Below are 25086 nucleotides of genomic sequence, written 5' to 3' on the forward strand. Positions count from 1 at the left end.
ATCTTTATTTAGAGTTCATAATCCACGCAAATGATCCGATTTATGGAACTTTATGATGAAATGTCAAAAGCTTATTAGAAAATTCCTAACCTGGGATACAGGAAATGTTAACAAAGCTTTATTTTGGGAAGATTACAAGGATGGACACCCCCCTCTAGACTCTCTCAACCTCCTTATTAATATCAAAAACTCTCTAATAAACCTATAGGGTAAGCAACTAGCTAACTATAAGATGCAAGAAAGGGTAAATGGGGAGGATTTGTGGAAATGGAGATCTTTGGAAAAAATAGATGGAACAAATGAAGAAAAAGAAATCTTTGAATAGACCCTCAATCAAAGACAGATCAAACTCATAAATAGAGAGGATAGGCTAATATAGGGTGCTTCTAAAGATGGGAAGTATAGTGTGAAGAAAGGATATGAAATTATATGCTCATCACAAAGATGGGAAAAATCATGCATTCCCCTTAAGCTTTTTTGGGATTCATTATGTTTACCAAAAATAGGATTATTCCTTTTGTTAATAGTTCAAAAGAGGATTCTCATAGTGGGCAGATTTAGGAAGATGGGCTTTAAGGGACCATCTAGATGTCTTCTATGTAAAGAAAACTCAGAAACAACAGACCACATATTATATCTATGTCCTCTCACACAAGTTTGTTGGAGATGGCTCAGTAAAATGTTAAATTGATCTTTTGCAGTAGCAAAGAATTTAGGAAAGCATTTAATGAGCTGGCCTACTACAAGAAAAAGTAAGGTATATGGTAAATTATGGAATATCTCTCCTTCTATTCTCCTCTATGAAATTTGGAAAGAAAGAAAAAAGTGTATTTCTATAAATTTGGAACTCAACATCCACTTCCTTCTTAATAAAATAGATACTTGCATAATAAAGGTTATGAATAGCCACCTAAGAAAAGTTGTAAAAGAAGAAGGATCCTTTTCAGAATGGGATGCTGAAATGAAAAATTAATCCACCTTTAATTTACTGCAAGAAAAACCTACAAGCTAGAAAGGACTTGATAGATTCTCTCTAAGGTGTGGTTGCATAGTCACTATCTAGGACTACACTAGTCCTAACCTTCTCAAGATTCTAAGCTCACTTCTAGGATCTTCCAAATCTTGGAAATCCTAGCCTAAGACTTCCCTAACTCAAATCTATGAGTAAGTTCACCTTGAGGGATAACTATAATTAAGGGTGCTTCTAATCTTCACTTTTCCTTGGATGTCTACGAGGACAATTTCATTGTAGTACCATCATAAGTGCTGTAGGGAGTGTATTCATCACTAAAACATTCACTTGACTCTTACATAACTCCATTTGTATAGGGTGTCTACGATTTTCCTATTGAGTTCAAGATTTGCTATGTTTTTGACCTAATAGGCCTAATTAGCCAATTAGCCCTTGATAGAGGGTTTTTCCCAATTATTTCTCAAAACTTCCAAATAACCCTAGAAAATAAATTGATATTCAGATACCCTTTTTTGAGACCTTGAATATTTTTGAGGTCTTAGTTTCCTAGGTCATCCATACAGTGGATTCCTAAAATGTAGGGCTAAAAGGGCTAGTTTTATGTTATCCTTTGATTTCTGTTGGAAAATCTATCTAAATGGATTGTCCAATGCCTAATCTCACTACTAGGAATTTGTAGGACTATTATGCTTCCAAAACCATGCTTTTTTCCATTCTCTTCCTCTTTCCCTTGCAATTGCACATCAAATTTACACTATGATACACTTAGTTGGGCACACTGATCTCGCATAGGGCATGGTGCTTAAAATAGCTATCTCACCTTCCCAATCTCTTCCTTTCACACAAACAACCTTTAATAACTTCCCTAATGTATTCCTTTGAGCCATGATGATTTTCATGATGGATAACTATGGGGAATCCATAAAACGAAAAACTTTCTACTTTTGCCCTAGCAACTAGTCTATTTACAAACCAATTTTAAAACCTAATCTAATGAGCTCAAACCAAACTTAGTACTGAATAGAAAATGCTTAGAAATAACAACACTACATAGATCCAATACTAACTCACACTATTCAATCCAAAAAATCACACTTCCACTCAATGCAATCTAACTGTCACTGCAAAATAGAATTTTGAGCTTCTATTCCACTTCAAAAATTCTACTATATCCCACTCTACTTCGGGAGAAGGGATCCTAGAAGTTTTAGCCCATTATGGAAACTACCCATAATGATGCTTTGAAAGGAATCCAATCTTGTCATTGTTGTCATGCAACTTTCAAAAGTTGCAAAATGTTGTCAAGCAACATTATGACAACTTTTTGCTAAATTAATGCTAAGGGTCTTTAATCGACATAGAATGATGTAGAAACATCCTAGGGATTATTTTAGGCATATCTCTACCCTTTCCCAAGAATTAAAGTCTTAAAGACCTACTTTTCCCATTTTAGGCCTAATCTAGCACTATCAACTAGTAAAGCAAATAAACACCTAGGTTGGATTGAACTTAGTCTAATCCACTTAGGAACACACAAGCAAGAACTTATAAGGTAAAAAACAACACCACTAACTTGGATAAGGTTAGTACAAGCCAAAATTGTGACTAGCTTTAGGGATGAGCCTAGGTGCTCCTGCACCATCCTCACCCAATGACAAGACTTCAATCCATCCTTGGATTAAGTAAGTTGGCATCCACTCCCAACTTTTTGAATTTAGTCTCCTTGATCTGAGTGGCCTCTACATCTTCTTGTCCATGTCATTTGATTAGATTCTTATAGTAAGTTTTATGTTTGGTCTTCTTGTAGGCCCTAGAGTCAAGTATCTTCTCTACCTTTTTAGGTGGTGTAGGAGTGAAGTTCAGGTCTAATACCTTCTTTATGACCTTTGTAAGGCTTTAGTCTAGATCTAGAGTAGGATACTTGTAAAGGAACTAATCTACAACATTGAATATTGAAGACAAACCCATTTCTTCAGGAAGCTCAACCTTTTATGCATTGTTGCCATATTTGGCCAGAATGGTACATGGCCCTAATCTTCTCATCTACAACTTATGTGGTACTCCCTTCTATAGTCTAGCCTTGTTCAATTGAACATATTTCTTCCTTTCATCCACCTTCTACTTGATCTTTGTTATGTTTTCTTGTAGAGTCCTTCTCACTGTTTCATGTACCTCTTTCATGGAATGTGTAAAATCTTCAACATAACCACTACCCTTGGCTCCATCCTTTAGTTCTCTGAGCTCAAAAATACTTTTAGGGTTTAGGCCATAAAATATCTCAAAAAGACTCTTTCTAGTAGTCTTGTTCATTGCATCATTATAGGCATATTATGTTTGTCCTAGGAGTTGATCCCAAGTCTATCCATACTCCTTTTTAAGACACCTCATTAGGTTTCCAAGGCTTATGCTGACCACCTCTGTTTGGCCATCTGTATGTGGGTGATATGTAGAACCAAAAGACAAATTAGTTCCCAATTTGTGCCATAATATTTTCCAAAAGTGACTCATGAATTTAGTCTCTATTTGAGACTATACTTAGAGGTAATCCATGTATCCCCACCACTTCTTTGAAGAACAAATGCACTATGTGGTAAGCATCATGAACTATTTTACATGGAAAAAAATGTACCATTTTGCTAAATCAGTCTACTATGACATATATATGCTACACGCTAGAGTTGTTGTTGTACCAAAAGATTGACCTATTAATGCTCAATACAACCACTAAACTTATAGAAAATAGGAGGCGGTTAAGCCATGTCACGAATCTCAAAGGGAAAGGTAGGTAGTTAGTCCAAAAATTCCCCCCTCAACATTACTTGAGGAGATTCAAACCTATGACAAAGCTCTGATACTTGTTACAAGCTAGAGTTGTCGTTGCACCAAATGATCAACCTGTTAATGCTCGATACAACAAGTAGACTTATAGAACACAAGATGCAGTTAAGTCATGTCACAAATCTCAAAGGGGAAGGCTAGTGGTTAGTCCAAAAATATATTGTTAAATCCTTGCTTTGTCTTTCGCAACCCTACAACAAAGTCCATGCTCAAACATTCCCATGGTCTACTTGTGATGGGAAGAGATTGGTAAAGGCCTGCCTTGGAAGTTGTACCCTTTGCTTTTTGATACACCACTCAACTCTCTACATAATTCCTAATGACAAAATTCATTTTAGGCCAAAAGTAAAACCTCTGTACTAACTCTTGGGTCTTATTGACTCCAAAATGCCCACTAAGTGCACCATTGTGCTTCTCTTGAATTTGATTCTACCTAATTGACCCTCTAGGAACTAACTTCCCTTAAACAATAGATCACTTTGGACATTATAATCAAAGAATTTTCTATAAAAATTATTCTCTTACTCTTGACATACCTTGTAGATTTATGCAAAGTCTTCATTTTCTGCATATAGGTCTTCAAATCTCTCAATATCTATGCTCTACAAGTGTATTTCTTGGATAGTCAGGACTCTTCTTCTAAAGGAATCTACTACTTTGTTCTGTAGTCCCTATTGAAAAAGAAGATTGTTGAAGTAAAGGAACCTATAATGGGAACAACCATTTTTTTTCACTGATGTCAAACATGTTGCTTGCTAGTAAAACAATTGCTAACTTTGGTCAGAATGCTATCATTTGATTGATTGATGAAGAGGGTTTGAAAAGAAAGGATAAGAAGAGTACCTAGAGAAAGGTTGAGTTATATGGTGTATAAAAGGAGCACTAAGACCAAATAAGACTTTGATTATATAATGTATTTTTTATCTACTTAAGGCTACAATGAAAGGATACTAAAGCAAAGACAAGAATAGTTTACAATAAGAATGTGTTTTCCAAGATTGATCAAGCAAACAATGTAAGTTAGACATTTAGTTCAGGTCGAGCAAAATTTAGTATGTGTCAAGCAAAGAAAAATCTAGTATGTGTCGAGTGTTAGTAAATTGTAGTATTGAATGAGAAATATTTAGTTTATGCCAAGCAACCTAATGTTGGTTAAGCATCAGCAGTCAGTTACTGTCGAGTGACAACAAAAGGGATTGAATGAAGATTTGACAAATCTGAGCTGATATAAGTTAATTTGTTGAATTATGTGAATCATATTGATGATAAACTTGATGAGCTAGTGGCACAAAATTTAAGATAAACCATTTTTAGACAAATTTAATGAGGATTGTAACAGAATTTTCTAGAGGAAACATAATGGAAAGAAGGGAGGATTTGATGAATCTAACCTAACCCCAAGATAAATGATTGTGATTAAGTGGTAAAAGATCAAAATTCTCTAATTAAGGAGATAAAAGACCAGAAGAAAATTGTGAGAAAAAGAGTCTAAGGTCTGGAGGTGTTGCTTCATATGGTGGTCGAAGGAATGAACTTGTAGTTGGCATACTAAGCATGAAGGCTTAAGGAGGTAAAAGCTTGAAGGGTGAAAAAGCAATCATAAATGAAGGGGAATGAATGCCAAGAAGAATGGAGAGATGAACCAAAGATCTAAAATTTGCAAGTGAGTTATTTTGTTATTAGATGAAGTCCTATTGTTACACTCTATCAATTGTATCACTCTGGATAAATCTTTTGGATTAAGGTTGACCTAAAAATCATGAGTAAATCCTTTAACAAGGTGACATTCTAATGTAATGCTCTAAAGTCCTCTAACAAGGCTCACTTTTAATAGGGTGATTGAAATCCTTTAATCAAGGTCACATCTTACAGTGTGTATTGAAACCTTTAACATAGTCAGCTCCTCACATAGCTCACTTCAGAAGAGTGAAAATTGATAGCATGTTACTGGTGGTTTTTCCCAAATTTGGTTTTCATGTCTAAACCTCATGTCAAATTGTGTGATTTAATTTGTGATGTTTCATGTTTACATTTTTGCAAAGTTCATATGACCTAGGACAACAATATATAGAGGTATGAAGATATTGGATGATCTAATCAATGCATGCATATATTTGCTAGGTACCAAAAAGTTTTATTTGTACATTTGGACCTTGGATAACTAATTTACGCGCCCCCTCTCAATTATTCTAAATTATTCCAACAATTGGTATCACAGTTCTTGGTGCTTGTGAGGAAACAATTTGAAGGTACTTGAAGCTAAAGATCAAAATGTACAGAAAGGAGGTACCCAAGCTAAACACAGAAAACTTTCCTGCATGGAAAAGTTTGATGAAGCTACATCTAGGTAGACTTGGAGATTTTTCATTATCAACTGCGACCATTGAATATGTGGAAGTAATTGGAGCCCCTACTGTCCAAAAATTGAAACAAAAGAAAGAACACAATAAAACAATGTTGGAGATTGCATCTTCCCTAAGCTACTCAGAGTTTGATGATGTCAAAGCATGTACTAATGCTAAAGAAATGTGGGATTCTCTACATAAATTCTATGGAGGAGATAAGAATGTGTTAAGAGCCAAGGCAAAAAATTTAAGAGGAAAATTTAATGATATGAAAATGCAAGAAGGTGAGACTATAGTTCAGTATTGTGGAAGAATCAAATATGTTGTAAATGCAATTAGAGGATCAAATGGAAAGATTGAAGATGAAAATATGATCAGTAAAGTATTAAGAACATTGTTTCCTATCTATGCTATTAGAGTCTCTGCTATACAAGAACTGAGGTGTATTCCTGGTAGTGATCTGGCCCGTAAAGGACTACTTGGTAGCCTTGCCAATTTTGAACTTTCAAATTTTAATAATTTCAAATATGAGAATATTGACTCTTCATTCAAAGCTAAACTAACACTCAAAGAACCTAAAGATAAGAGAAAGAAAAAGGTCAAACATGTTGCTAGTGATAGTGAAATAGATGATGAATATCTAGAAGAACTTGAAGCACTGTTGGCTAGGAGATCTCATAGAGGCAAAATAATAAGTTACCAATCATATGTTTTAATTGTAATGAAGTTGGTCATATTGTAGAAGATGTCCTGAGAAGACAAACAACAAAAATGAAGGCAAATATAGAAGTAGAAAAGATGAGAGTAACAAAGGCTATAAAAATAAGATAAAGAAAGCTTGTTACATTGCTGAAGAAGAATGATGAAGAAGTTGTCTATGTTGCTATGAAAGATGATTCTGATGAAGATGAGGTAACTACATTAGTATCTCATGTGACCAAAAGTGACAGATGGATCATTGATAGTGGATGTTCTCATCACATGACTAGTGACAACAGTAAGTTCAAAACCCTTGAGCATTATAATGGAAATAGTGTTAGATTTGGTGATGATGCAACCTATCTAATAAAAGGTAAAGGATTAATAAGATTGACAGACAAGATCATGTGTGAAAATGCTTACTATGTGGAAGGAATTAACTATAATTTATTGGGTGTGTCACAATTGAATAGTTCAGGATGCAAAGTTGAATTTAAACACAAGAAGGCTAAGATCTACGATGTTGATGGAGAACTTATTGGAAGTGGTGATTGGACAATAGGTAATCCATTTTATCTTGACAAGACTGAAGCAACTTGTCTTGTTGTACAATTTGATGATATGTGGCTATAGAAAAAAAAGTTATGTCATGTAAATCTTGAAAACTTGGTTGGTATCAGTAAGATGAATAGAGTTAGAGGTTTGAAAAAATTGAAGAAACCTAATAATGTGATTTGCAAACTATTTCAGCTAAGCAAGATGAAAAAGTCTAGTTTTAAGAGTAAGACTCATACTTCAAATGAAATTATGGAATTAGTTCATATTGATCTATATGGACCAATTGATGTGCAAAGCTACAAAGATGAGAAGTATTTCATTCTATTTATTGATGATTACTCTAGAATGATGACAGTGATGTTTTTGAGAGAGAAATTCGATGCTTTTCAAATGTTTAAGTGGTATCTGGCAAGAGTTGAAAAGGAAACTAGTAAAATCTTAAAATGTCTAAGATCTAACAGAGGTGGAGAGTTTACATCAAATGAATTCAACAATTTCTACAATGATAGAGGAATCAAAAGATAAATTTTTTCACTAAGGATGCCTCCACAAAATGGGACAGTTGAAAGGAGAAACAAATCTATGATGGAATGTGCAAGAACACTAATGATGGAGAAGAATATTGCTTTGAAATACTGTAGAGAAGCTATTAGTACAACTGTCTATACCTTGAACTGAGTACAAGTCAAGAAATGTACAAATTTCACACCTTTTGAATTATAGTATGGATACTCACCCTATGTCAAATATTTTAAAGTATTTGAAAGCAAGTGTTACATTCCAAAGTACAAAAGAAAAGGTAAATTTGATGTCAAAAGTGATCTACCTTATGAGGGGTTTGCCCTGTTAAAAGATTAAGAGACTACTAGGTCTCACCTTGTCAAGGGATTTAACACTAATAGTAAAGTAAGGACTTTGTTAGGAGATTTACAAAGATCTATTAAGACCACTCTATTAAGAGATTTATCCCGATTCTAGTTGACTAGAATTGATTAAGTACCTAACTCTCAGTATGCTCTGTAAGAAGATTTTGAGTCTTCTCCTTGCTAACTGATCCTCTCCTCTACTTTGATAAACTTATCTTTCCCTCTTCATTATTTTGATTAGGTCACTTGCTCTGTTAAGTGATAACAAAGCCCTTCACTGAGTTCTTATATGATTTCAATCACATAATAATCCTCATTCACATACACACACTTCTCTTCTCATCTCTCTAATCTCCTCTCTAATCTAGGTTACGATCTTCTCTATTTAAAGAGGTTTGTAAAGAGTTTTCCAAGTGCTTCCATATTTTTCATCTTCATTTAAATCATTGATCCTACAACATAGAGATCTGTTATCCATGTCTTTAACACATAAAACTCTCTACATTCATTAAAAGTTATGTAACAACCTCTGCATGTATTAAATGTTCTTTCCAAGTTAGCTTGAAAAATGTTTTACCTCAAAATATGTTCCATTCCTAACTTTTATGTAAACTTTGCATTGCTTGGCCTTTACTATTTTCTAATGCTCGACATTGTTGTTGCTCTATATGTAGTGTGCTTGACACATATGATGTAATTTGACACTTGTATGCTTGAAACTTTGTCAGTCCTCATTGAGCTTGGCTCATATAGAAAATACTTAGTGACCATAAAGTTACTCGACTCTTATAGAGCTTGATACATACTTTCTTATGGACATGACTCAACCTATATAGAGTAGCTTGGTCATAGTAAAAACTATTTGACTTTGACTTGTAAATTAAAAAGTGTTTGACACTAATAGACAACAATAGTTAGAGATACCAACAATCTCCCCCTTTGACATTAGTGGAAAAACCACTTTTTCATATATACATCTTTACAAATGCAATCTAATAATGAGCACTCCCCCTAAGTCTTATTACTTATGCCAATGAATAATGAATAAACAATGTAAAAATGAATAACAAGTTCATTTACCCCTTATTCAAGTCTATTTTCCCTTTTATTTTATTCAAACTATTTCCCCCTTGTTTTTGAACACTTATGTCACTGTTGTTGGAGTTGAATAGGTGGTAGAAAACTATGTTTATCAATGAATTCCTTATAAACTCTAGTGATCATGGAAAATGCAAGGTCCTATGTGGTTATTGCTACCTCCAAAATATGAATATACAATTGTAATCTTGCAGCTAAATTGATTAAGTTGTTAGCCATTGAAATATTATGATCTTCTATGATAAGATCCTAGGTTGATTTCAGCTCTCTCTACATGACCTCCAAATGAGGTATCATCATTGCTTGAATAGAGATTAATTTGGATCTCATACTGTTGTTAGCTATCTCAATCCTAGCCAATGTGCCTTGAGCATTGAGTAAATTATGGTAATGATCGATGCTTGATCCTACTGACTCTGAAATAATGTTGTTGGATCTCTTCGTCTCATCTTGAATCTAATTTATTTAAGCCTAAATATCATTTGTGAATCTTGGCACATCTTATATAATGATGTACACATGTTGGACCTTCTATATTAGTTCTATCATAACTTACACTCGCTCTTGCAATTGCACTTTCTGCTAAAAAATGGTTATGGAAACTTTCTCCACAACCTTATTTTCGAATCTTCTTGTAGCCCAATCCATCAGTTTCTCATTTGAATCCATACTACCAACATTGAATTGATTGTCTATATTTACAAGTTGGGTAATAATTGGAGCTTGCTCATCAAAATTTTGAATGTCAAAAGCATCAACACAAATATTTTTCACATCATAGAGTACCTGCATTTGCTTCAAATCTCTCTTTAGCACTTCTTGTCTCTTCTTCTTTGCCAAAACTTCTTGTAGCAAAATTGTTTGCTCCAAGGTGAGATTTTCTAGGTCTAATGTGGCATCTCAATTATTTCATCCAGACTAACTTCAATATCTAATGAAGTATCTTTTATTGATCTCCTCTTACTTGATGAAGGAGTGTTGTTGCTCAACACTGCTTTAGGAGTTGGTGAAGGAGTTTCACCATTCAATTGTACTTGTGCATCTATGCTTGAGACAACAATAGTTGCACTCAATCCATCTTTACTTGATTCTTTATTTTCTTCAATATGAGGTGTTGAAACAATCTTACTATCTACATGTGTTTATTTCTCTTTAGCTTTTTCCTTTGTACCTGTTAACCTTGACTACTTGACCTCTAGAATGTCAAGGGTGTCAACTTGTACTGGTGACATGTTGCCTTGTGGACTCAATACACCTAAACTTTCTCCATTGTTGTAATCATCTTCGATGTTTATAGTTTCTTTCTTTGTCTTTAATCCCTTAGTTGATAATCCAAAAATGTTTTTCCAAAGAAACCTATCTTGCTATTCTACAACTTCCTCTTTATTTGATAAGATCAAAAACATTTTGTATTCAAGAACAAATTTGCTCTTATACTTAAACAAAAGTGTGCCCTATTGCTCTTGGGATAGATAAGGCATGACTCTGAATAATATGTCAATTCTTGTCTTTTTCTCTTCTTCATCTTCCTACTACCATCTTCTCTTCAATCTATCATCTAGATACTTGGGTATCTTCTTCTTGATTTCATTAGGGGTTAGCTTGTAATTTTTAATCATGTTTACTATAGCCTCCTCAATTTTGTTTCTATCATCATTATCCAGTGTATCATACTTTACAAATATGAAACTAGATAATCTTGGGAAGCTTCTTATGTCTACACATACCTCTTCAATAGATTTGATAGCCCTTTAGGTGGTCCTCTAACCAATCTCCTTCTTTTGGTTTTAGGGGTATTGGGCTCTGTAGTCTCTGCTACTCTCTTTATAGTCTACTTGGCACTAGAAACTACCCTAGTCCTTGGCTTATTTGGTGGTGGAGGGGAGAGAGGTGTACTATTGGCTTCTTCTTGGTTCCTTGAGCCTTCTTTCTTGGTGGAGTGACAAAAACTAGGTCTTTTCCCTTGTCTCATTTTTCATCTTCCTCATCACCACTATCTTTTTCTCATCTTCTCCAAGACCTTGTGTCAATTGTAATGGTTCATTTCCCTTGCATAGGATGACCAGTTTTGCTTCTAGGTCTTCAATATTTCTCTTTCTTTTCTTCTCCTTAGAAGCTATCTTGATATTTATAGTAATTCTTGCTTTAGCTTCTTCATATTTACCAAAAGATTCAGAATTAGTATCTATCTCGTCATTCAATAGTGCTTCAATGTTTGCACTTGCTACATCACTATCTATTTCATAATCAAAACTTTGTAACCAAGCGTTCCTTGGCTTTACTGCTTGTTCAAAAGTGTTGTCTGTATCTACAAGAAAACATGTCACTGTAATACCTTGTGACCAATTCTTCAAGTATCCTCATCCTTATTTTCATTCTTTTCTTAAATTCATCAAAATAAGCATCCATTACATTCTCAAAAAATTATCCTAATTGAGTAATGTACTTTGTCTTGTCACTAGTTTGTCTTGCTCCCACACAAAATCACCAATACCAAGAACATACTTCTAGATATAAAAGAAAATGCATACAATGAGTGATCCAAACTTACATATTGAATTTTTGTCTTTTCTTATAGATGACAAATTCTCTACAAGTTGTAGTTTCTACAACTCGACAAGATCATATTCATGATCTTTCATCACTATCTTCCATGCTTGATCCACAACCATACATGACAAACTGTTCAATCTAGTTGATTGATAGAATTTGTGAGAAATGAATCTCACTACAAACTCGATTAGTGCATCAAAAATGTTTGTGATGGACACACCAAATCTATTCCACTCGACTCCTATGTTGCCTCAATTTCCTCATGACTTAGGCATCACATGGTTTTCTTCTTCTCTAGGGTTGGATAGCCTATAACCTTATGAATTATTTTCTTTGTGACCTCCACAGGTCCATTCTGTAACTAGTATTTCATGTCATGGATTCTACTCAAAACAACTTTAATCCATTCTATCTTGAAATTCCTTGGGAATTCCAAGGCATGAGTTAACCCTTTCCTCTCAACAACTTTGAATTCGTCCTTCAAGATTCCTCCATTGCACAACTTTTCATAAGATTCTTTGATCTCATAGTATCCTACTTCTCCAATCTTACACATGTATTACTTTATAACATCATGGATCATAATAACTTTAGGTGGTATCGAGGATAATGCACCCATTGAGTCTCCTTTCATCACAATTTTTGGAATAGCATGAAACTTTGGTGGAGGAAAAATGTCATTCTTCACCAGTTGGATTCTTCTAACCTCTTGACTCATTCCAGCAGTTGATGATGCATCCATTGGGTTCATTGTTAGGGTTTGAATTTTTTTCTTCTCTAGATTACTCACCATAGTTCAAGTCTTCACTCATTCAAGCTTCTCATCCAAATCGTTCTTGAGATCTTTTGCTAGTCGCTTAATCGGCAAAGCACCAAATCGCTTCGTGCTCTTGATAATATGTATGAAAGGTATGTGATAAAGTCTTCAAAATTTGATATATACCTTATTTTGATTGATTTAGGGTTTTCATTAATGTCGTGTACTTAGGTAAGTGGAAGGCAGTTGTCTCGACCGATTGTCTTTTAACTAGGTCTTTGCTTTATAGCTCAATCTCTTCCATATCACTTTGTCTCTATCATTTTATTCAGTCTCTACCATTCCTCTTTTGAAGTGCTCGGTCTATGTTGCAATGCTTGATCAACTTAGACAATTTTACTGACACTCAACAAAACTTTCACATATTTGTTCTTATGCATTTTTACATATGCAAATATGAAATTTTGGTACATTATATGTAAGGAACTGATGTATAATTTATCAATTAAGTATAGAGTTCCATACAAACCTTTCTTGCTTAGTTTGAGATGACATGATCACCTTCCCCATTAGATTGGGTGAACTCAGCTCAATTGGCTCCATTATTTCCATCTTTTGCCCTCTTTTTCCATTTTTGATTCATTTCTTTCCTAACTTGCTAAATATCTACTTTGCCTTTGCCTTTGTCTTTTGTTTGTTATGCTGATTGTACTTGAGTTCTACAATTCTTGCTTAGATGTCCAAACTTGTGACATTTGAAGCATGCATTGTTAGGTGCATAATTCTTCCTCTAACTTGTCTAGTAAGGTTTTGTCTATGATCTGCATTCATATTCTCTATGCCCATACTTTTGACAGTTATAGCAATATCCTTCAAATCTAGGTGTGATAGATGCATTCCTCATTCTCGACTTACACTTATGTATTTGATGTCCTTGTTTCTTGTAGTAAAAATAGTAACCAATAAACTTAGGTTTAGAATTTTGCATACTATGTTTACTTTGACAAATGTTTGCAATATGACCAAGTTTTCCATAGTGATAGCATGTCGGTTTGTCCTTTGACTTTGCATTTTTCAGCTCTCTATTCCTGGATGATTCTCCTTGGTTAGTGCATGAATGTCCTAACACATTAGAACAACTTGATAAATTCTTAAGTTTTAAAAGTACTTCATTAACTCTTTTGGTTTGTTGAATCTCTCCATAGATTTTTTCTCAGTTTTTAGTTCATTCTTCAGTATGACCTTCTGTGATTTGAGATTTTCAATTTCCACATCCTTGTGATTCATTTCCTGATTTGCAAGCATTAGTTGTTTCATCATGTCTAGTTGAGTGTTTGTGAGCTTCTACACATCTGATATCCTTTCTTTAAGTTAGGTAGCCATTGCCCTTTGATCTTCTTCGACCATAATCCTATCCTCTTCAACTTTTTTGTTTTGTTCAATCACTTCACATAGTCTTACAAACTTGATTGCATGTTCTCTTTTCAATCCTCTTATTTCTTAATTTAGGAGTTTGTTCTTTTCAAGTAGTTCTACAGATGCTTTTTCATTTGGATTTACTAATTCAAACAGTCCTCCAGTCTCAACTTCCTCATAGGATTTTTTTATTTTATCAAGATGGTCATTTCCTTTCCCATTTTTAGGGAATCCTTCAGATCTTGTCTTGCTTTCTCAAGTTTCTATAGTATGAGTTGGATGTCAATCATCTAATTGTCAATAACCTTGTCTAGTTTAAAAGCCTCCATCTCCAAGATCTAATCTCTAAGTGATTAAGTTTATCTCAAAGAACAAATGGTATGATACCAATTGTTGATTGGTGGAGTTATAAATAGGATAAACACGATACTAAGAGGGGGTTGAATCAGAATCTTAAACACTTTAAACTTTTCACCAATTCATTCACATCTATTAGTAAACTTGTGCATGTAAAACTTATAATGTAAATCTATTGTAACATGTAAATCCAATCTATTACATGCATGAAAATAAACATATAACACAATAGTTGTTACCTAAAAACCCCTCAAGGTGAAGGTAAAATTGGGGTGGGGATGAAATCCACGAATCTTCACTACTACAGTAATAAAGTTAATATGTTATGGTTATAATGTTTGATCATAATGCAAAATCCACCCATGAGGGTTCTGCCATGTTAAAAGCTTAAGAGACTGCTAGGTCTCACCTTGTTAGAGGATTTAACACTTACAACAAAGTAAAGTTTCTGTTAGGATATTTACAAAGATTTGTTAAGACCGCTCTATTAAGAAATTTACCTTGATTCCAATTGTGTAGAACTGATTTAGTACTTGACTCTCAGTGTGCTCTGTAAGAATATTTTGAGTCTTCTCCTTGTTAATTGATCCTCTTCTCTAATTTGATAAACTTCTCTTTCCCTCTTCACTGCTTTGATTAGTTCACTTTCTCTATTAAGTGATAACATAACCCTTCATTGACTTCTGATCTTAATTCAATCACATAATAATCCTTGTTTGCATACACACACTTCCCTTCTCATCTCTCTAATATCCTCTTTGATTTAGGTTAAGATCTTCTCTATTTAAAGAGTTTCATAAATAGTTTTTGAGATGCTTTCATATTTTGCCTCTTTATTTGAATCATTGATCACACAACATAGAGATCTATGATCCATGTCTTTAATGCATAAAACTCTCTACATTCATTAAATGTTTTGTAACAACCTTTGTACATATTAAATGTTCTTTTCAAGTCAACTTGAAAAATGTTTTACCTTAAAATCTATTCCATTCCTGATTTTTATGTAAACTCTGCATTTCTTGGCCTTTACTATTTTCTGATGCTTGACATTGTTGTTGCTCTATCTCTATTGTGCTCAGTACATATTACGTAATTTGACACTTGTATGCTTGAAAATTTCTTGGTCACTATTGATCTTGACTCCTATAGAAAATACTCAATGACCATAAACTTACTCGGGTCCTATAGATATTGGTACATACTTTATTATGTACTTGAATCAACCTATATAGAGTAGCTTGGTTGCAATGATAAGCTTTTGACTCTGCCTTGTAAATGACTAAGTGTTTGACACTAATAGAAAATCATAGTTAGAGATACCAACAAAAACATACAAAAATTTTAATGATATGAAGGGAAAAATTAACACTCCAACAAATCTATAATCAAAACCCACAAGATCTTTGTAGCAACAAGAGGTCAAAGACACAAACAAGGATATAACTCATGGTCTAAGCATTGATCATACCGAAGAGGATAGTTTGAGAAGGCCTTGTAATGGTATCTTTAGTATAACTCTAGATCATGTTGATGACTAGTAAAAGGAGTAAAAATCACTTTCAAAGAACCAGAGTCGTAAATAGAAAAGTGAATTGTAATTGAGGGTTAAAATCATATTTGTGCTAGTGATAAAAGTTTTTGTAGATTATGTATTTTTGTGAGATGTTTTAAAAATAATACCACAAGGTCTTTTTAATTTTTATTTAGTTTATATTAGGTAATAGTAATATATAAAGTTGTTTATTCATCTAATACGTTATATGTGAGATCTTTTTTCATTGTAAAATCTTCAACCCCTCTAACTAACTGGTGTAGGGCTATACATGTTAATTGGCCTCATATAGGCAAAAAGTGATTTTTGAGAAATTTTATTTAGTTTTAGTTAAATAATATTTTTTGAGGCCATTTTAGACCATTTAAAATCATTTTGGATAATTTACTAAAAAAAAATTCCAAAGTTTCAAGTCTTTAGGCTTTAAAATGCAAAGGTTGCTCAAATTGGCAAAGTTGTAAAAATTAATAGTTTCGCAAAAAGAATGAAACAAAATGAAAAAGAAGAGGAAAATTTACCTCATGAACATAGATCAATTATATTACATCATTATTAACTTAAATAATCCTTTTCGACTTCATTTTTAGGGATGATTGAAGATTTGAAGTGAGTTTTGCAATAAAATTTCTCTAGTTTTCTACTTTTTACGAGTGAAAATTGTATAAAAGTAACTCAATTTTATTAATTTTTCTTGATCCATGTGATTTCATAGTGATTGAGTTTATATTACTTTAAATATACTTTATTTTTGTGTTGGTTTTAATTTATTTCATTTAGTTTTGACTAAGATATCATAGTTTTTCTATTGAAGGGTTAAAAACCATACCTAGGGCAACCTATGAGCTTGTATAATGTAAACCCTTCATTTGGATCAGGAAAAAATGCCTAAATATTTTATATTAGTCTATTTTTATGTGTTTAAAAATTTTCCACAGGTGCAAGGCATGAGGAGTACATTTACAATGGTTTTTGAGATGAAAGAGGATTGATATTTTATATGTATCAGTCAAAATGGTGAATATTTTCAGCTTACATGTGTGAGAGGTGGATAAATATTTAAGGGTATTGGTTTGGGATTCTAAAGGAAGTTTAATTATGACCTTAAATATATTATATGACTATGAGAAAATATTTTTTGTGTGAAGATCAAGTCTCTTTATATGAATGTCCATGTGAAAGTGAATATGAAAACCATAACAGTAGTATGTAGAAGATTTGTAAAAAATACTATAAATCATTTTAATTTTAATTTTAATGACCATAAGAAGTATTCCTAGATGTTTTACGGTCCTAAAAATTTGAAGACAAAAAAAGTATACTATTTTTCTATTGGGTTCATGCTAAAATTTGTGACTGTCCTACTAGTGTCTCAAACTAGGAAAAAGATTATTCCTTTAGGTTTTGTTGCTTTTTACCATTTTGTATGAATTATTGGATTATACATGTCATATGGATTGAAATAAGATTGAATCTAATTTCATTTTCTTCATGTTTGACTCATTTTCATTGAGAAATGAGTATATTATGCCCAATTCAGTAAAACCAATATGTTCTTATTTAAATTTCCCAAATCTACAGTCTAAAGAATATTTTGTAAAAACTACGCATGTTCAACTAAGGACCTAAAAATCAGTGGGCGAGTAGTTTAGCATGTATTGAACAACTTTCTTTCTTTTTCTTTTTCCAAAAAAATCATATTGTGATTTGAAGCCTCAAACAAACTATTTTATAAAAACTATCTTATTAATGTGGTTTCATGTCACTGTTGCTACGGGAATGTGGTAAAACTTTGTTATATGTGTATTTGTGTGTTCGATGACCATCTATGGTTTGGTAATGTCTTATGTATCATTAAAAGGTTTCTCAAGGTGTCATATTATATAATTTGAATACCCAAATCAAGTTTAGGCTTGTAACCATTTGTTGGGAAGTAATGCCCATTTGGCATTATATTGTTTCCAAGTTTTGAGAAAATGTTTTCTTCTACATTGAATTGGTATCATATCCAAGTTTATGTCAAAGAATATTTTATCAGCTGTTTTTATATGTCATTTCAATATGCCTCCTAAAATAACATTTTCTAGGAAGGTGAGTGAGTTGAAAGAGAAACAAGAAGAAAGATCAAAAAATTGAAAGAATCAACAAAGAGACTTCAAGCTAGACTGGCCTTTGTGGAGACAAGTTAAAAAAGAGGAATAGTCATAGGAGATGGAAGTGACCAAGAGGAAGAAATAATGAACAAAAGGAAGGGGAAGAACCCTAAAAATAGCTAGATCTTGAAGAGGAAAGGATGGTCAAGATGTTGAAGGTTGTCAAGGAAGATGGTTCTAAGGTGAAAGTAGAATTACCTTTGTATGGAGGAAGTCTAAATGGTAAAAAAACTCTTGGATTGGATAGGATGCATGCATAACTACTTTGATATAAGAAGAGATAACTCAAGAACAAAAGGTGAAAATAGCCAAGACCAAATTACAAGGTCATGCCTCACTATGGCACGAGATTATACATATTTCCAAAGAAGGAAGTGTGGAAAGTCCATAATTAGTGCATGTGACAGAATAGTTTCCAAACTCAAAGCCAAATTCTTACCTAGTGAATATTCCATCTAGATATACTAGAAGCTTTAGAACTTAAGACAAAAGGATATGGATGTAAGATCTTACATAGAGGAGTTTTATATGTTTAGTATGAGAGCCAACCATGAGGAGGATGGGGTTGAAAAGATAGCAAGATGCATAAATAGATTGAGGTTCAATATACAATATGAGCTTAGCCTTACTACTCCAAAAATAGTAGGACAATGCTTCCAGGTAGAACTAAAGGCTAAATATAACTTGAAGAGGAGATAAGAGATTTGAGGTAGAGATAGGGGCAAACCAAACTTCAGAGGAAGAGGTACATTTTCAGGTAGAGGACAATCATAAATATCTCAAGGTGAAACAAGAGGAATTTTTAGGAGGAGATCTAGATTTAGGGGTTGATTTAGAGGTCAGATAGGTGTATAAAATACATTCATTAGAAATTTTTACAAGTGTAATGAGTTGTTGGTAATCAAGTTTGGCAACAGTAGTAAAAAAACAACAATATGTGACTAAAAAAATCACTAAAAATTGTATATATGTGCTTAAACTTAGTCACATGACTACTAGTAGTTAATATCCAATCATTTATAACACTACTAAACAATTTTAATCATTTATTTGATTGCTGATTTTTATCATTGATTTATTGGTATATTTAGCAATATATTTAGTAATGTATTTAGTAATTAATTTAATGGTATATTTAATCGTGTGGCCAATCACATATTTAGTACTGTAGTTGATTTAAAAGTATATTTAATTATGTAGTTAGTCACATATTTATTAGTTGATTTAATTGTGTGGTTACTAACATATTGAGTAGTTGATTTAATCATGTGGTTACACACACATTTACTAGTTAATTTAGTAGTTGATTTAATTATATATTTAACTATGTGGTTAGACATATTTAGCAGTTGATTTAGTGATATTAAATAAGTCATGTGATAAATAATTTATTTATACCATAAATTTAATAATGCAATATATCATTATCTTAAGCTTGAACTGAATGATAAAAGAAAATAAATATAATACATACATGAACAAGCTACAACATGCTAGCACTAGAATAATATTGATACAACATTATAATTATGATGTACAAACATAATCTACAATACAATTGTGTGGTTAGTAAACATATTGAGTAGTTGATTTAATCATGTGGTTACACACACATTTAATAGTTGATTTAATCATGTTGTTAGACACACAATTATTAGTATATTAAATCATGTGGTTAGATACACATTTAGTAGTTAATTTAGAAGTTGATTTAATTATATATTTAACTGGTGGTTAGACATATTTAGCAGTTGATTTAGTGATATTAAATAAGTCATGTGATAAATAATTTATTAATACCATAAATTTAATAATGCAACATATCATTATCTTAAACTTGAACTAAATGATAAAAGAAAACAAAAATAATACATACATGAACAAGCTACAACATGCTAGCAGTAGAATAATATTGATAAAAAATTATAATTATGATATACGAACATAATCTACAGTACAAATATTTTATATATATATATATATATATATATATATATATATATATATCTTGCATGAAAAGGAGTTGAAGATCTTATAAACTGAATAGAGGAACATATTCAAAAGGGATCTTGAACTCAAGATTGAAAATTTTCAAATACTCCTTTATATACCATATAAGGTTGAAGAGAAAGTTGGACATATTGGTGTAGATGATATAGAAACACTTCAAAGTATAGTGGGAGAAGTAAAAGGTTTGCAAAATACTTTCAAGAGGAAAATGAGACATTTCTAAAGCATAGATTCCTAAGACAACTTCAAAAAAATATAGCAACCATCAGGAGTCTTTAGGATTAAAATTATATGCACCTTCATAAGCTAATGATGTATATAACATGTCAAACAAATATAGAGCCACCAAGACATCAACAAGATGTTCTAATAGCGATAAGAAGTGATATGTTAGCCCAATAAAAAAAAAGCTTCATATTTTAAATCCATCAAACAGTGTTGGATGTGGAAGGATAAACCTATCATCCATGATTGAAGGTTCTATGTCAACACTCATACATCATGATGAGAGATGGAATTTATGTTTGCTTAAATAGAGGGGCCTAACATGGTGATGACTAAATTTGTATTAGTAGAAATGTGTCCTATGAAGTCACAATGTTATACTGGAATGTTTTAAAGATCATTGTGCCACAATAATCACATTTTTCAGCTCTAGAAGGATATGGTTATGGAATAAAGCACCATTGTTGTGAATTAATTATTGATATAGGATTGTGTAAATAATATCATTAAAAGATTTATACCACTGGATTCTTTCACAAAACTGATTATAGATTGTGGAAGTAAGAGTTTAAAGTGAATAAAGTATGGTGGTCTACTAAATATCATTCCAAACCAACTGTGGAAGTAAATATAGAAAATATACTAATTATATTTTGGAAGTAAGCTCAAAATTTGCTGGAAGTATTGGTTTGCAATTATCCTCTAAGGTGATGGTTTGGAAGTAAGATTCGAAATTGTTGTAACTTGAAAAACACCTCAAGAACAAACCTTTGAATTTCATAACTAAAAAGTTGCATAATTCAATATTGCAAAAAGAATGCAAAATTGATGCAAGAAGTTGTAACTTGGCTATTAGATTAAAAAAATGGTAATCAAACTAATAGAAAATTGTAGAGGTTGATAATAATTGAATCTAGTTGAATATAGAAGAAGATAATATTAGAATCCACTTTAATCAAATTGGAGACAAATTAGAACCTCTTACCTGATTCAAATCCACAGAACTATTCGCATCTCATGTAGAAACTATAGGCTGAATTGAGGCACTCAATTTAGAAACTTTCTCAGTAATACAATGTGAGCAATCTATTATATGTTGCATCCCTTCACTTGTGTTGACATATTTTGAAGAGGCTCTTACTAGGTGTTCAATAGATGGCTATGAAATCTCTATTTTTGAACTAAATTTCCACTTGATATTGTTGTTGGATTTAATAGGATCTAGTACTATCATATAGTTTACAACATCTTCAACATCTTCAACATCTTCTTCTTTATTAGTATTCTCCACCTAAAATACAATATCAATGTCAACGAATACTCAATTCATATAACATTAAAATAAATATCACAACGTAAATTTAACAAAAAGTCACGCTTACTTCAATTTTGTCCATTTTAGCATGCAACCCACCTCTACCATATGTATATTCAGCCCTTACACTATCTCTTTCTCTCTTGCCTCTATTACTCTTAATCATATATTCCACATAACACATACTTTATTTCAATGCCTCTCATTGCTTTAAAGATAGTGTGGAGTCTAACTTATCTTTTCCTTCTATGATTATTTTTATGTAATTATATCTAAAATTGTTCACGAGAAGTTGATCTTGTTCTTGTAGTTTTTCTTGTGATTTTTACACCAGTAGTGTTAAAGGAATTTTCCATTTTTTGTATAACAAATTCCACATTTCATGGATCTTGTTCTTTAAAATTTGATTTACAAATATCTAAATAGGCTCTATATCTTATGCCCAACTCAGTAGCCCACCTTGCAACATTATACCGAAAGGTTCACAATTGCTTGATATATCAAGCAAGAATGGCTTCTTACCTTATAATACTCTTTCTTTCTCTTTCTTCTCTATAGATCTGTATAGAGTTTAGCTCAATTTTTGTCTATTAATAGTATTAGGAACATCTTCTCTTGAGACACCATTAGTATTTATGGATGATCCCCCAATTTCATCTAAAACTATATATGTAACAACTGTAGTATGAGGCAGCACATCAAATTCAAGTAGATTCTCTTTGTGACATTCATAGGGTTGCTCATCATAATGTGTTATATTAGGCAAAACATTAGTAGGTGTTCTATCAATATTTACATTATCATATGCCAAATACATTTGAACATCATCATGTGTTATATCCATCTCCTCATCAACATTTCCTATATCAGCTAATCATTGGCTTCTACGAGCTTTACCAACATTGCCTGTTTGTGTTCATTTGTTTTTTCCTCTGCATTTTCTTTGCTCTTTTCTTCTCACCTGTAATACAAAAATAGATGGATCAAATTAAAAGAATACATGAAAGTAATTTTTTTTGTGTCATTTCTTAATATAAATATAATAGATTAAGCATTGTGCTTCAATTTTTTTAATATAAAAAAAACTAAAAGACACTAGTGTGCACAATTGAGGAATCTAGTGAACATATTATTGCTAGAGCAGAAAAACTCCACCTTATGATTTTCTTAGAGCATTTGCAAGAAGCTTTGATGGGTGGAGCTAAGATTATCATGCCTAATCCTATTGTGTCATTTAGAGAAAATCTATTGGAGAAGTTAATTCATATTATAATAAGAAAGTCTTCAAAAAACAAAATAGGCTCTATTATAAAGAAATGCCTCTTGAAGAAGGAATTCTAGAAGCAATTGATGAAGGTTGCATTGGCCCAAGAGATGATTATAAGGCTCGTGGAAAAATTCTTTTTGAGGAGTTTGGATTAGACAAGGATCTGGCAAAGAAGATCTAGTGTTTTGGACCTGAAACCACTGGTCCCAACATGGTTGTAGATATGTGCAAGGGAATTTAGTACTTGAATGAAATTAAAGATTTAGTTGTTGTAGCATTTTAATAGGCACCCAAGGAATGCACACTTGTAGAGAAGAACATGAGTAGCATTTGCTTTGAAGTTTGTGATGTTGTCTTACATAATGATGTCATTCATAGAAGAGGTGGCTAGATGATACCAATGACCAAAAAGGTTATGTATGTTGCTCATCTTACTACCAAACCAATGCTTTTGGCACTAGTATATCTTGTGTAAATTGAGGTTCTTGAATAGGATCTTGGAGGTATTTATGGTATGTTGATTTAAAAGAGGGTCAATGTGTTTGAGAAAATATAGAGGTCAGGAACTCCACTCTACAACATTACGACACACTTGCCAGTTATTGAGTAATTTGGGTTCTCTTGTACTCTCCAAGCAATAACATTTGGTTAGGCTCTCCCTCAATGTGTGTTTGATCACTGGGATATGATGGGCTTCGATCCATTGAAGCATGGCACTCAAAGTGAGAAGCTTTGTTTTGATATTTGCAACAGAAAGGTTATGAAGGAGAAATGACCCCCTTGTTAGAGTTTGAGGATTTGTTGTAAAGTTGTTTTTTGGTGCAAGGGGAAAAGATTCTAATGATTCAATCAGTCCCTTTCTGGTTTTTATTTTTTGATCAAGAAACATGAATGGTGGAGTTAAACTATTTCATAAAACTATTATTAATTTTCTTACAATTTCAATTACAAATAAAACTTAAAGAATATAAGCATTTCCAAATTAATATTCAAGTGAATGGATATTATCCTAATTAGCTGATAGGCTGTTATAGATTGAAAATCAATATATTTTTGTGATGTTGGATGCCTGACTATCCATCTTTTGTTAGAAACATTTGTTTGGCATGTAGATGAAACATGACCCATACATAACCTCTTCTTTCATTAACTCTTCAGCTACTTTGATGCTTGGAAAACATGAGAGTTCTGTAACTTTGGAATGAGCCCTCTAAATAATTCAATGAGAAATAGACATGAGTAGTTGGAAGTATGGGTAAGAGTGGTAACTTGTAGTAGTGTTAAAAAAGACCTGTTCAACAAATATATTGCGGTGATCCTAAAAAAAAGAACAAAAATGGTATGTCTATTATTTACTTTAGCCGGAGATTTTCAAAGCCTCCCATTACCTCACAGGCAACAAGGAGGTCGGAAAAACTTGTTGAATTTTGATATATATAAGTTCACATCTTCCAATTGCATTTATTTGAAAATTTCATAAGACCTTTAACCAAATCTATTTGGTGTGTGTTAGTGAACAGATTTTTCCTTCAACAATAATGAAATAAATTGACTCTTAAATGCCCAGAAAGAAGAACAAACATAACTTACAATTGAGTCGTTTACAATGTTATATGCAAACACTCTCTGCATTTTGATACGAAGGCTCAGCTCCTTTCTAAAGATATTCAATGAATTTAATACAGATAATGTCTTTAGCCTGAAGACATTAAGCCTTTTTACATTCACTCATCACTATGAAATGAATGTGTTTTGAGACTTAGAGGAAGGACTAAGAAATGACTGAAAGATCAGCTACTAAATCCTCCCTATTACAGAGAAATCGAGGGATTGAAAATCTCAATTCACAAAACATGAATGCACAAACTAATAATCTCTTTAACTTAACATGATAACAAAATTGTGTTTGAATAAGAAAGAAATAATCATAAGATTGATTTCAATTAGAAAGATTATCACTTAGACCATAAGATTTGGAATGAATAACTTTCCCTTTCGTTCAAATACATAATAGAAATAGCCATTATATTATCTATCTCTGCAATTCTATCAAGCTATCCAACTAATTAGAAAATACATTGCATCCAATATCCCTTTTTCCCTC

General features: G+C 32.5%; 1 pseudogene; it reads left to right on the forward strand.

Annotated features, from left to right (window-relative positions):
• LOC149567663 (elongation factor 2 pseudogene) overlaps nucleotides 1-23789 on the forward strand; it is a 41137-nt pseudogene extending 17348 nt beyond the window's left edge.
• The last annotated feature ends 1297 nt before the right edge of the window (nucleotides 23790-25086 follow it).

This window comes from Cupressus sempervirens, chromosome 3, assembly GCF_028749045.1.
Source record: "Cupressus sempervirens isolate cs-2001-9-10 chromosome 3, ASM2874904v1, whole genome shotgun sequence".
Taxonomy (NCBI): Eukaryota; Viridiplantae; Streptophyta; class Pinopsida; order Cupressales; family Cupressaceae; genus Cupressus; species Cupressus sempervirens.